General features: G+C 42.3%; 1 non-coding gene across 1 annotated transcript; it reads right to left on the reverse strand.

The window, feature by feature from the left end:
- Window positions 1–9595: 9595 nt before the first annotated feature.
- On the reverse strand, window positions 9596–9670 carry Trnat-ugu (transfer RNA threonine (anticodon UGU)). Its single transcript has one exon. It is a non-coding gene; the product is annotated as a tRNA-Thr (tRNA).
- Between the last annotated feature and the right edge of the window lie 1204 nt (window positions 9671–10874).

Consider the following 10874-nt stretch of genomic DNA (forward strand, 5'->3'; position numbering starts at 1 on the left):
CGCGCGATTGAGTGTGTGTGTGTGTGTGTGTGTGTGTGTGAGAGAGAGAGAGAGAGAGAGAGAGAGAGAGAGAGAGAGAGAGAGAGAGAGAGGGGGGGGGGGTCAAATAATACGTGTACTATCAGAAGTGTGACCAAATTTTCATTCCTCGTTCATGATCAGTCTATTTGCGGTCTGTGGATAATAAATTAGCATATTATTTTCCCATTGAGTATCTCCCCATTATTGATCAATTTCAATGGAAAGTACATATAATCTAACCCTCTTGTCTGCCCCACTTCTGTTGAAGGTTACACATGAGACAAATACCTTGTTGTTGTTGTTGTTGTTGTTGTTGTTGTCTTCAGTCCACAAACTGGTTTGATGTAGCTCTCCATGCTACTGTATCGTGTGGAAGCTTCATCTCCCAGTACCAACTGCAACCTACATCCTTGTGAATCTGCTTAGTGTATTCATCTCCTGGTCTCCCTCCTCGATTTTTACCCTTCACGTTGCCCTCCAATATTAAATTGGTGATTCCTTAATGTCTCAGAACGTGTCCTACCATCCGACCCCATCTTCTAGTCAAGTTGTGCCACAAAGTTCTCTTCTCCAGTATCCTATTCAATACCTCCACATTAGTTATGTGATCTACCCATCTAATCTTCAGCATTCTTCTGTAGCACCACATTTCGAAAGCTTCTATTCTCTTCTTGTTCAAACTATTTATTGTCCATTATTCACTTCCATACGTGGCTACACTCCATACAAATACTCGGAGAAAAGACTTCCTGATACCTAAAGCTATACTCGATGTTAACAAATTTTTCTTCTTTAGAAACACTTTTCTTACCATTGACAGTCGACATTTTAAATCACTCCTAATGCGTACTCCCAGATAATTTATGGAATTAACTGCTTCCAGTTGCTGACCTGCTATTTTGTAGCTAAATGATAAGGGACCTATCGTTCTATGTATTCGCATCACATTACACTTGTCTACATTGAGATTCAATTGCCATTCCGTGCACCATGCGTAAATTCGCTGCAGATCCTCCTGCATATGAGTACAATTTTCCATTATTGCAACCTCTCGATACACCACAGCATCATCTGCAAAAAGCCTCAGAGACTTTCCGATGTCACTCACCAGGTCATTTATGAATATTGTGAATAGCAACGGCCCTATGACACTCCCGTGCGGCACACCTGAAATCATTCTTACTTCGGAAGACTTCTCTCCATTGAGAATGACATGCTGCGTTCTGTTATCTAGGAACTCCTCGATCCAAGCACACAACTGATCTGATAGTCCGTATGCTCCTACTTTGTTAATTAAACGACTGTGGGGTACTGTGTCAAACGCCTTGCGGAAGTCAAGAAACACGGCATCTACCTGTGAACCCGTGTCTAAGACCCTCTGAGTCTCGTGGACGAATAGCGCGAGCTGGGTTTCACACGGCCGTCTTTTTCGAAACCCATGCTGATTCCTACAGAGTAGATTTCTAGTCTCCAGAAAAGTCATTATACTCGAACATAATACGTGTTCCAAAATTCTACAACTAATCGTCGTTAGAGATATAGGTCTATAGTTCTGCACATCTGTTCGACGTCCCTTATTGAAAACGGGGATGACCTGTGCCCTTTTCCAATCCTTTGGAACGCTTCGCTATTCTAGAGACCTACGGTACACCGCTGCAAGAAGGGGAGCAAGTTCCTTCGCGTACACTTTGTAAAACCGAACTGGTATCCCATCAGGACCAGCGGCCTTTCCTCTTTTGAGCGGTTTTAATTGTTTCTCTATTCCTCTGTCGTCTATTTCGATATCTACCATTCTGTCAACTATGCGACTTCAAGAGAAGGAAGCACAGTGCAGTCTTCCTCTGTGAAACAGCTTTGGAAGAAGACATTTAGTATTTCGGCCTTTAGTCTGTCATCCTCTGTTTCAGTACCATTTTGGCCACAGAGTGTCTGGACATTTTGTTTTGATCCACCTACCGCTTTGACATAGGACCAAAATTTCTTACGATTTTGTGCCAATTCAGTACATAGAACTTTACTTTCGAATTCACTGAAAGCCTCTCGCATAGCCCTCCTCACACTACATTTCGCTTCGCGTAATTTTTGTTTGTCTGCAAGGCTTTGGCTATGTTTATGTTTGCTGTGAAGTTCCCTTTGCTTCCGCAGCAGTTTTCTAACTCGGTTGTTGTACCACGGTGGCTCTTTTCCATTTCTTACGATCTTGCTTGGCACATACTCATCTAACGCATATTGTACGATGGTTTTGAACTTTGTCCACTGATCCTCAACACTATCTGTACTTGAGACAAAACTTTTGTGTTGAGCCGTCAGGTACTCTGTAATCTGCTTTTTGTCACTTTTGCTAAACAGAAAAATCTTATTACCTTTTTTAATATTTCTATTTACGGCTGAAATCGTCGTTGCAGTAACCGCTTTATGATCGCTGATTCCCTGTTCTGCATTAACTGATTCAAATAGTTCGGGTCTGTTTGTCACCAGAACGTCTAATATATTATCGCCACGAGTCGGTTCTCTGTTTAACTGCTCAAGGTAGTTTTCAGATAAAGCACTTAAAAATATTTCACTAGATTCTTTGTCCCTGCCACCCGTTATGAACGTTTGAGTCTCCCAGTCTATATCCAGCAAATTAAAATCTCCACCCAGAACTATAACTTGGTGGGGAAATCTACTCGAAATATTTTCCAAATTATTCTTCTGGTGCTGAGCCACAACAGCTGCTGAGCCTGGGGGCCTATAGAGACATCCAATTACCATGTCTGAGCCTGCTTTAACCGTGACCTTCACCCAAATCATTTCACAATTAGAATCTCCGTCAATTTCCTTCGATACTATTGCACTTCTTATCGCTATAAACACGCCTCCCCCTTTACTGTCCAGCCTTTCTCTGCGATATACATTCTAATCGGAGTTTAGGATTTCATTACTGTTTACATGTGGTTTCAGCCAACTTTCTGTCCTTAGTACTATATGGGCGTTGTGACCGTTTATTAATGAGAGCAGTTCTGGGACCTTTCTATAGACGCTCCTGCAGTTTACTATTAGCACATTAATATTGTTATTCCCTGTCGCATTTTGCCTACTCCTGCCTTGCCGCGTCTCAGGAGGCGTCTTGTCGGGCCTAGGGAGGGAATTCTCTAACCTAATAAAAAGCCCATGTGCACTCCACACGTACTCCGCTACCCTCGTAGCCGCTTCCGGCGTGTAGTGCACGGCTGACCTATTCAGAGGGACCATACATTTCTCCACCCCATTGCGGAGGTCGAGAAATTTGCACCCCAGCTCTCCGAAGAATCGTCTGAGCCTCTGGTTTAAGCCTTCCACTCGGATCCAAACCAGAGGACCGCGATCGGTTCTGGGAACGATACTACAAATAGTTAGCTCTGATTCCACCCCGCGAGCGAGGCTTTCCGCCTTCACCAACTCCGCCAACCGCCTGTACGAACTGAGGATGACCTCTGAACCCAGACGGCAGGAGTCATTGGTGCCGACATCAGCAACAATTTGCAGTCGGGTGCACCCAGTGCTCTCTATCGCCGCCGGTAGGGCCCCCTCCACATCTCGGATGAGACCCCCCGGCAAGCACACAGAGTGAACACTGGCCTTCTTCCCCGACCTTTCCGCTATTTCCCTAAGGGGCTCCATCACCAGCCTAACGTTGGAGCTCCCTATAACTAATAAACCCCTCCCCCCGTGTGCCTGCTCGGACCTTGCTGAAGGAGCAGCCACATGTCCATTCACAGGCAGAGCGGGCGATGCCACACGGCCAGCCTCCACATTGACCCTCCGCCTCGTGCGCCGCGAACGCCGCTGAACCCGCCACTCCTCTTGGGGAGAGGGTGGCCAGCTGCGCCCGGTACCCGCGAAGATGTCTCGACAGCAGGGACAGTGGGTGAAGCATCTAACACCTGGGGTGCACCATGCGACGCACTAGACTCCCCACTGCCGCTACACTCCGAGGCAGCAAAAGCAAAAACACATGGAAGAAGAAGTGACAAGTAAGAAAAATACAGTTAATACTTAAATTAAGGTAGCTCGCTGCACAGCAGACGTGAAGCAGACGGCGGTTAGGGCGACACATGAACTTACAACATAAAAGTAATAACAGATAAAAATACATGTTCATGAACCTGAGAGAAAATCAGTCCATAAGTTTAAGCAAACGCTATCAGCAGTACAATGAGAATCAGCTTAATTTTTCAATTAACTCCTCGACAGAATAGAAGGAGTCACCCATGAGGAAACACTCCAGTTTCGATTTGAAAGCGCGTGGATTACTGCTAAGATTTTTGAATTCGAGTGGCAGCTTATTGAAAATGGATGCAGCAGTATACTGCACACATTTTTGCACATGAGTTAAGGAAGTCCGATCCAAATGGAGGTTTGATTTCTGCCGAGTATTAACCGAGTGAAAGCTGCTTATTGTTGGAAATAAACTAATATTGGTAACAAGAAACGACAATAAGGAATATACATATTGAGAGGCCAATGTCAAAATACCCAGACTCCCTGAACAGAGGTCGACAAGAGGTTCGTGAACTCACACCACTTTTTGCCCGAACCTCTCGTTTCTGAGCCAAAAATATCCTTCTAGAAGGGGAAGAGTTACCCAAAAACATAATACCATACGACATAAGTGAATGGAAATCAGCAAAGTAGACTAATTTACTTGGCGAAGTATCACTCACTTTCGGTACCGTTCGAATAGTGAAAATGGCAGTATTAAGTCTTTGAACAAGATCCTGAACGTGGGCTTTCCACAACACCTTACTATTTATTTGAACACCTAGGAATTTGAACCGTTCAGTTTCACTAATCATATGCCCATGCTGTGAGGTCAGGTTTTGTTGAATTGTGTGTTAGAAACTGTAAAAACTGAATCTTACTGTGATTTAACGTTAGTTTATTTTCTACAAGCCATGGACTGAGGTCATGTACTGCACTACTTGAAACGGAGTCAATGTTGCACACAACATCCTTTACTACCAAGCTAGTGTCATCAGCAAACAAAAATATTTTAGAGTTACCCGTAATACTTGAGGGCATATCATTTATATAAATAAGGAACTATAGCGGCCCCAACACTGATCCCTGAGGAACCCCCTCCCCTTGACAGTACACCACTCAGATCCCCCATCACACTGTATTACGTTCCCCCATTCCTGTAGATCGTTCCCTAATGCTCTTCCTGAAACACTGTACAACTTCTGATTCTGTCAGTTCTTTCAGGTCCCATCTCCTTAAATTCCCACCTTTTTCCAGTTTCTTCAGTTTTAATCTACAGTTCATAATCAATATACTGTGATCAGAGTTCACATTTGCCCTGGAAATGTCATACAATTTAAAATATGGTTCCTAAATCTCTGTCTTACCATTATATAATCTATATGAAATATTGCAGTATCTCCAGGTCTCTTCCACGTGTACAACCTTCTTTCATGATTTTTGAACCAAGTGTTAGTTATGATTAAGTTATGCTCTGGGCAAAAGCCTACCAGGCGGCTTCCTCTTTAATTTTTTACCCCCATTCCATATTCACCTACTACGTTTCCTTTTCTTCCATTTCCTACTGTCGAATTCCAGTCACCCATTAATATTAAATTTTCATCTCCCATCACTATCTGAATGATTTCTTTTATCTCATCACACATTCCATCAATTTCTTCATCATCTGAGGACTACTTTTACGACTTTGGTAGGCGTGGGATTCGTGGCTATCTTGGCCACAACCATGCGTTCACTATGCTGTTTGTAGTAGCTTACACGCATTCCTATTTTTATTAATTATTAGACCTACTCATGCATTAGCTTCATATTAGCCTTCCTAATACTTAAATCTATATCAGATGTTAACAATGACGCCGGTGGATGGACTATCACGAAATTACTGACCGTCGAGAATGTCACAAATATAACCGACAAGCTAATGGGCCCTTCACAGGAAAAGGTTTTTTGCCAGAAAACGGGGAAAACTGAAACCCAGCAAATGAGTAAAAAAGTGTATATTCACTAACAAAAAAAATAGTGTACGCACACAACTTACACAACAATAGTCTGGGATTACTCTATTACGTAATACAGTTTTTGTGATTGTATCTTGCAGCTTTAGTTATTTTTAATTAAAAGAGGCTTTAAAAGGACAGAAAGAACGTGTTGGACTACGCTAGAGATCGTTCTGTTAGCACAGTCTTTACTTTGTAATCACTTTCGTTGACTTCGGCAACTCTCAACAGAAATCTCCAACCTAACCGAGACAATGTGCTACGATACAGCCGAGATCATGACAAGAGAATGGGCTACATCACACTCGAAGTAAATGTATATAGGTAAGGATCCCCATGACCTGTATACGTCTGTTATAAAAAATCTCCAAGCCACTCTCCTCAAATAGACCGCAATCTTCTCTTGACCTTCAACTGTTACTATTTCAGAATTGAAAACCAGATTCAAAGAAAATTTGGCTACAAGGCACAAAACTAGAAAAATAAAAATAATAAAAGTGAGAACGTGAAACATGTTAGCAATAACCATAAACAGGAGATTTTACAGAAAATAAAATTGAGAAAGGAAATTATTAATATTATCGACCGTTTAGTAACTCTAGGCTACGAAAGGGATGAAAACACATATCGAATAAGTGGTGGAAGAGTTAGTGTGTTTTAAGATTAATTCCAAACAAGAATTAGAGAAAAACATATCGACGCAAGGCCTCTATTACGAAAAATTGCTAAATCTCGAGACAAATTGTGTCCTTCTGTATTTGATGAAATGTTTTGGCCCCTAGTACGGATGAAACAGTATCTGCAATATCAACAGGAACTTCGGACATGTGTTTCATATTTCATCCAAGCCTGCAGTCTATAAATATTTAAACAAAATACTATAACAAAATACCACTACAGGGGAATTACTTACGGAGTAGTTCTTGGTAAAGAAACACAGGACACAATTACGTATGTGGGCTTAATACGAACTACAACTGTGTTTATAAATCGCTATAGTTGCCTTGGACTAACGACGAGCGAATATCAATATAACCTGTACGCTTTTCAAAGCTGTTATCCATGAAAAAGCTAAACCAAGTATCGCGAACAAAATACTATTTAACACCGAAACAATGATATTAGCTGACAATGGGCACAGACTTTAGTCAATGGGCACTGTTGAAAATTTGTGCCAGACCAGGATTAGCACCCGAGTCCCCTGGTTACTAGGGAGAGGCAATGATCACTGTGTCCGAATTACACAGTGGTCAACAGAATATCACGAACTGCCCGAGCATGCCGTTCGTTAGATCCAAATTCTCAATTTCTCCATAGACTGCTAATGCACTGCTCCTTGAACATAATCCTCCTCCCCTTAATTATACAGTACATGGCCAAAAAAACAGACACCGAATATATGCAAACTTGGCCTTACGAACATTGCAGACGTCGTCTATGTAACACACGTCAAACTTCAAAGAATTTACCAATTCGTTGCATTGTTTACTATAGACCACAAATCAAGTAACGTAAAAAAAGCACTGCGTCTATTGAGATCATGATTCAGAGTTTAAAAAAAACTAATAAGTCGCCTACATATTACAGTTGCTGCCAAAAGAGGAGAACCATTATTTTCCCACAAAAGGAAATATAGTTAAAATGACGCTTCTATTTCGGTTAGTTTATGCGGTTACTAAAATTTGCCGTGAAAGTTACATAGTGGACTCTACCCTCCCCCCACCAGAAACGTAGTTATCGTGGCTGTTGTGAGACTTTTGTACACAGTTAGAGAAAGTGTGTTAAATGTGGCGCGGACGGAAACACTAGGCTACGCTACAGGGCAATCTGCTCGCACAACGTTTAGTCGGCATTCATAATCGTTGGCGTAAACAACTCTCAATCAAATTACCACCTTCCAACCTAACTTAGATCTCGGGCTACACTACCAATCGGCCTGTCATCACAACCAAATATTCATTGAGTGGGGGTGGGGGGATTTCCTGTATCTCTAGGAAAAACTGTCAGTTTTGTCAGACTCAACAGCAAGATTTACCAATGGTAAACACGTTTTAGACGGCTCGTAATTTTAGAATAGTCCTCTTCGTGTTACTTGGCATAAATTGTTCGCTGGCGTTCCAGCAGCTAGCTCCCTCAGTGTCTGCTTCTGCCATCGCACCACGCCAGTCTGCTGTTGTCCTAGCAGACCGAACGCACCGCACATCCGACACCTTCGGAACCACTCACTGGCCAGTTAGCAACTGAGCGGAACACTGTTTACATCGTGAAAGGAAAACTATGCAAAGATGTACACTTAAATGGCACGACTGAGTAGCACACACACAGTAATATCTGAGGAATGTCCTTCGACACGCGCAGAACGAAAGTCTTCTCGCGAACGTACAGCGTCTCTGAAAAAAAATCTAGTGACTATATTCCGTCGTTACGGCCAGGTTCTCATACAAATGAGCAAAAAAGGGTAAATTTGAAATTTTTTTTTGAGACAATGAAAATACATTCGAACGATCTGTTTGGGAATTACGAGTGACAATACTATGAGCTTAATTTTAGATTTTCAATAAAAAATGGCGCCCGTAATTATGATTTGATCAAGGGCTTGCGAGACTGGAGTACGCAGAGTGCGTGCAGTGTGGCACCTCAGATGTTACCTGAATTCAAAAATGGGTAACATCAGTTGATACTACATTATTTCTCTGAACTTGAAAATGGATAACATCAGTCGATAATACATAAAATTAATGGGAGCGCATACCTAACCGCAATGAAACAACCTTAAATTTAACGATAAAGTGCTAATTCGAACTTTGAGTTCGATTTTGAGGGGTTTGTTTCACTCCTTATGCCTACACAAAAATTAGTTAATATTAACAAATGTCATATTATAGCTATAAGTTCCTAAGAAAAGTGTTTACTTTTAGGGGTCAGAGGTAGATGTTAAGAGATCGAACCACTTTTAATTTATGCTGCATGCCGTTCTGAGAAAATCGTTACTCGAAAAAAAAAAGTGTTCAAAGTTTAGGGAAAACATTTAGTTATATTATTACTTCGATTTGCATGAACTGAGTGTTACACATATATTCTTAATGTCGCTGAAAACGAATCTGAAGTCAGATTTTCAATATTCAAAACAGCTAATCCAATACGGAGGGCAAACGATTATGTTTTGACCAATTTTTACCAAAAATGTATTTTCGTTATTTACGTTTAGTCTGCAATTCAAGGAGTATTTATCAGCCCTTCCTCTACCTCTGATTGTTCCTAGACAGCAACTTCCTGTTCTTCTTGGCAGGAAAAGCCGATCTGTCTAAGCTGGATATGCAGCACTCGGCAGCCTGCACTTGATATTCGTCCGTATTTTCGGTGAGTATGTTTGCATGCATTCTGCAGTATGAATCCTTTTGAGCACGTGCAACACGGGACGAGTTATCATCTACATCTATATGGATACCCTGCAAAACACATTTAAGTGCCTGGCAAAGGGTTCATCGAATCACCTACACAACTGATAATTAATTGAAACCCTCAGCTGCCGACAGGTGTTGTTGATATACTTCGATGGGGACAGCTGAAAAGTGTGCCGCTACTGGGACTCGAACCCAGGATCTCCTGCTTACAAGGCAGACGCTCAATCCATCTGAGCTATCGAGGGCACAAATGAACAACACGACTGCAGGAATTTATCCCTCGCACGCTTCCCGTGAGACTCACACCCCGAACCGCCCACAATCCGATTACGTAATGTACTTAATAGGTATTTGTCCATCCACTCATTACTGGCTCACACTAAGGTGACGATTCCCGTAAGATTTCCGGTAGCCTGTGCGCATTCGCACAGACGAAGGTCAATGGCTGGGTGACGTTTAACCATAGATATGAAGATAGTAACTGTTCTAGAAAGAACAGGCGCCACTGACGACCGTGCAGCTCTTCTAGAATACATGATAGACCGGCCGATGTGGCCGAGCGGTTGTAGGCACTTCAGTCGGGAGCCACGCGACCGCTACGGTCGCAGGTTCAAATCCTGCCTCGAGCATGGATGTGTGTGATGTCCTTAATTTAGTTACGTTTAAGTCGTTCTAAGTTCTAGGAAACTGATGACCTCAGATGTTAAGTCCCAAAGTGCTCAGAGCCATTTGAACCATCAGTCCGTATGTTTGCACACTACTTACAGTAACTTATGCTAAGGACAACACACACACAACCATGCCCGAGGGAGGACTCGAACCTCCAACGGGGGGAGCCGCGCGAACCGTGACAAGGCGTTGGACACATGCCTGGTACCCCGCGCGGCTCATGGCAGCCGTGACACTGCTTCAAACAATGGACTGTAGAAACTTTTGTAAAGCACGGATTAAAAAAAAAAACCTTTCCGTTCCAGGAGTCTAGACAAGTACACCTTTAAAAAATGCAACTACAAAGAAATTGAATTTTCGAACGGGGCAGGGCTTAAAACTTTGAAGAGTTAAATTTTAATGGCCGTTCTCTTGTATGCAAATAGTTTCACAGTAGAAATTTCTCTAGTTTTATTTATTTATTTATTTTTTGCTGTAGGTAAAGAAGGATAGGATTCTGAGAAGGGGGAAGGGGGGGGGGGGGGAGGAATCTCGCCTCTCCCACCTTGGAATTCTCAGTACAGAATTTTTATTCATTACGAGATTCTCAGCCACTTGCAGAAGTGATTTCGCGTGATTCTGCAAAACTTTTCCTTTAGCCAATCGTAGCAACTATAGGATTCCGTTCCTGCTGCATGACATGTCTCGGAACTTAAACTGACCAACTTATTTGCATAAAGAGCTAGCTTATCATCCGCTTCTTTACCTACTTAGACCGTTCATGGTCTGCAAAGCATTTTTT

Source organism: Schistocerca gregaria, unplaced genomic scaffold, assembly GCF_023897955.1.
Source record: "Schistocerca gregaria isolate iqSchGreg1 unplaced genomic scaffold, iqSchGreg1.2 ptg000317l, whole genome shotgun sequence".
NCBI lineage: Eukaryota > Metazoa > Arthropoda > Insecta > Orthoptera > Acrididae > Schistocerca > Schistocerca gregaria.